We start from the raw sequence: 4,480 nt of genomic DNA on the forward strand, positions 1-4,480 counted from the left end.
AGGTCAGTTAATACCCATAGTGACCTTATGCACAACAGAAGGAAACGCTGCCTGGTCCTGCACCATTCTCACAATTCTTTGAGAATGTATGCGAAGAATGAATGAGAATTCTTTGAGTATGTAAGTGAAGTCTTGCTATTCTTGCTTCTAAGGAGCACTCTAGCCTTACTTCTTTCAAGGTAGAGTTGTTAGTCCTTGGGACATTCCATGCATTTCCAATATTGTTTTCCAGCACCATAATTCAAATTCATCAAGACTCCAGTGTTCTTCATGCAATGTCCACCTATCAGTTGCATATGAAGCAATTGAAAATACAATGGCTTGAAAATACAACACCTTAATATCCTTCACACCCTTTCTTTTCACTATCTAAAGAGGTCTTATGGAGCTAATTTAACTAATGCAGCCTATATTTTGATATCTTGTCTGCTGTTTCTATCAACATTGATTGTGAATCTGATTGGTCCAGTTGTGTGCATTTTGGTCTTCTTTCTATTGAGTTATAATCCATACTGAAGGCTGTAATCCTTGACATTCATTAGAAATTTCTTTGAATCCCCTTCCCTTTCAACAATCAAAATTATTATTGCATATCGCAGGCTTTCAATAACCCTACCTTCGGTCCCAAGAGCTCTTACATACTTTGGCCATGTTGTAGGAGAGACTAATCCCTGGAGAAGAACATCAGGTTTGGTAGAGTATAGTGGGAATGAAAAAAGAGGAAGGCCCTCAAGGAGATGGACTGATATTATGACTTCAACAATTGACTCAAGTATACGAACAATTGTGAGGTGGTGCAGAACTGGGTAGTATTTCATTCCATCTTCCAGAAAGGTTGCTATGGGTCTGAACTGACTTGATGAGACCTAACCACAGCAACAATGGTACCCCGTGGCTTTGCCTTAAGCACACTGTAAAGAGTTTATAGTTACATACCTTTGTTATGATGACTTTTCCACCAGATAGGAAATTACAGTACATCTGTTTTCTGAGGGCAGAAAGAACAGGTCCAGAATAGAGTCTCAGCTGTTATGATTCTTCATTATAGACCAAATTTGATCTTTCAATAAATCACTGTGGCCAGAAGAAGGAAGACTCTGGTTGGGATAGGAACAGGTCAAATACACTTTCCCTGGGGGCACGGGAGAGTTGGTTTATCTAAAACATATGATCTAACTAAGGAGCCTTGAAAGGTGTAGTTCTCCCACAAGAAAATGGGGCCCTATTATCACTTTGTGGTGGTATAAATGGTGTTTGTACTCTACTGCTGCTTCAAACCCTCCCAGCACTACCGTAGGAAAGACTTGGTGATTTACTTCCATTAAGATTACAGCTAAGGAATCTCTGTGGAACAGTTTTCCTCTGTAACCCTTAGGATAATCATGACTGGGACTCTATCCAATAGCAACTAACAACAAGTCATTTGTGGTAATTACATAATCTTGTGTCAACTTGAGGGTATTAGGGGTGAAGGGGTGGAGTTTAGCCTGCCAATCAGGTCACAGCTTTATTGGAGGACAACCAAGATAAATAGCAATCAGAAGGCTGGCCTCACTCTCTCTGCTTCAGCTTTCTGTTGAATAGTCACATGCAGAGAGCTGGAGAAGCCACTTGAAGACTCCAGCCAGCTCTGAGATGCTTCTACCACCATTGGATCCACAATACTGTGCACCCACTGGTCTGTGATCTTTCTGCATTTTGTGTCATTGCTTGTGACTATGTGTCTACAGAAGGGTTTGTGGACTAATATCAGTATTGTGGAATTGATCTAGATTGGGCTAGGATGTTTCTCAATATACAATTGCTCTTGACATAAACCTCTCTCTGACACATATATGAGTGTCACTGGATTTGTTTCTCTAGTCAACCCAGCCTAACACACATTTAAATTTTAAGATACATGAAGTTACCAAAGACTTTTCTGATTTTGCTCAGTATTTTATTGTCAACAGCACTTTTCATAGTGCCTGGTATATAATATGGATTTGCTAAGTATTTATTGATTTAAATAAGACAATAAAGTGATGTTCTGATTTCCATCTTGATCAGTGGTTCTCAATCTTCCTAATGCCAGGACCCTTTAATATGGTTCCTCATGTTGTGGTGACCCCAACCATTAAATTATTTTCATTGCAACTTCATCACTGTAATTTTGCCACTGTTATGAATCGGGCGACCCCTGTGAAAGGGTCATTTGACCCCCCAAGGGGTGGTGGCTAAACAGGTTGAGAACTGCTGATCTTGATAAATAGTGCTGTTATGGAAAGGTTCTGTTAAGTGTACAGGTGTTTATATTTTGGATACACCCTCTTTCTTCAGAATCATCCTCCATTGGGTTTGGTGATTCTGCCAGATAAAAGTTTTACTTTTGGCAGCTATACCTTCCGAGGGCATCTTCAGGGATCCCTGGTGGCATGGTGGATTAAATTTTGGATTATTACCCATATTGTAGACGGCTCAAACCCACCAGCCAGTCCTAGTGAAGAAGAGGAAGTTGCTTGCTACAATAAAGACTTACAGTCTTGGGAACCATCTGGAGCAATTCTACTCTGTCCTTTAGAGTCTCTACGAGTTGAGATCAACTTGAACACAGTAAGTGAATCATCCCCATTGATCTCTCCAGAATTCCATCCCCGTTCCCACTGCCTTATCATTAGTTAGAGCTGTCATCTACATTAATATTTGTACATCTTATATTTCCCTTATTGTCATCTGCATTCTTTTCAGAATAATTTGCTTAAAGAAGATTATTTGACATGTCTCTGCTTATAAATACACAGTCATGCCTTCTGGTTTCATAGTGAAATCCAGTCTCCTTAGGGAATAACCAAAGACTCCCACCTAGTATCTAGACTTATGTTCCTCTCCCGTCTGTTTTCAGGCATACTACAAATGCCTTACAAGGATGAACATTATCTAATTCATTGAATTATTTTATTGTATTTGGTCTATTACCTGTTTGTGATGCCTGTTGATTCTTACAATTATAAGCATCAATTATGAAAGTCAATAAATAATTAATTATAAAAATAGACATAATAAATATACATTTCATATCTGGAAATTGCAGTGACAAATAGAGAATATAGATACAGAGTATAAAATACATATGCGATGCTATCTGATTATAAATACACTGCTTATAAATCAATAAATAGCAAGGCTGGCACCATCCTCATGCTCTCTCAGGCAAGCCTTGTTGGGATCTTGGCATGAGATCCACAGCCGCAAGGGACCCAAATTTGAAATACAGCAACGTTGAAAGGCATTACCAGTAAGTAACATTCATCAAAAAGAGAGCCAGAAAATTATCAAGTCTATGAAAATGGTAGCAACAGCAAAATATGCCTGAGCTGAGAGGCAGTTGAAACTGGCTTGGGTGTATGTAGTAGGATCTCTGGTTCTTTAAAGAAAAGCTGCTATTAAGGTGTCTGAAGACGAGAAGAAACGCCTTATTAGTGTGTGCTCACACGGAGGGCTCTGTGGTGGTATGAATTCCTCAGTTTCTAGACAGAGGAGGAGTGAGGTGACCTCACTCCCAGCAGCTGCCAAAGAAGTTATGCTAGTATGTTGTTGGAATCCATGATAAAATCAGGGTGTACCTTGTAGGATTTATTCTGACCCATTTCTGGTGACATTCAAAGAAGTGGGAAGAAAGCCCCCTACTTTTATAGCTTCATCTACTATTGACCTCAAATCACTAAATTCTGACTATGAATTTGATGAGGGATCTCTCCGTTTAAATTGATTCAGGTCTGTCAACTCCTGTAAGATAGAAGCCGTATTTTCCCTTAATACCATTGCAAGTGCAGAGAATATCGAGTATGTATCGATGACAATAATGTGCAGGAAAATTACCAAGAATGCAATCTGGCAAACATCATCTACGACTCTTTAAAGGAGTCCACCACTCGTAAGCAAAGCATAAGAATAAAAGCCATGGAAAACACGAATAAGAATGCTTCTGAGGTGATTGACATAGTGGCTTTGACTTTCAACCACACCTACCCAGCTGCCATCACAAAGGAATTGATTGATGTCATCACTGGTGATGCAGCTCTAGATTAATGAAAATCAAGTGTCATCCTCAGACAAGAGTAAAAAGAGACGTTAAGGCAGCTGCCTGTGTTGTGCTTACTGCTGTCCTTGTCAGAAAACGTTTTATTGCTCAAAGTATTAAAAAAGGGCGTTACTTGTAAATTATCTTACAATAATCAAAATTTTAAATTTCCAATAAGTGAATGGATAAATAAATTCCTGTAATTATCTGCAGGTAAATACCTGTAGTTATCTGCAGCTTGTTCTACAGAATGTTCATATTATCATTTTGGCAGTTTTTAGAGATAGTTGCATAAAATACATTTAATAATACATAGCTTAAGTTATTTTTTCTCAGCTATAGTATCTATAAAGATGATATCTTTTAGAAAGATAAGTACAAAGGTTGTCCCAAGAAGTGGATATTAAAGATGTCTCAAAT

At 38.6% G+C, this 4,480-nt stretch overlaps 1 pseudogene; it reads left to right on the top strand.

Annotated features, from left to right (window-relative positions):
- The first annotated feature begins 3,177 nt into the window (after positions 1–3,177).
- Positions 3,178–4,068, top strand: LOC101652866 (annotated as a pseudogene).
- Positions 4,069–4,480: the final 412 nt, after the last annotated feature.

Source organism: Echinops telfairi, unplaced genomic scaffold (assembly GCF_000313985.2).
Source record: "Echinops telfairi isolate 266 unplaced genomic scaffold, ASM31398v2 ScPeMD7_3533;HRSCAF=4204_0, whole genome shotgun sequence".
Lineage (NCBI taxonomy): Eukaryota > Metazoa > Chordata > Mammalia > Afrosoricida > Tenrecidae > Echinops > Echinops telfairi.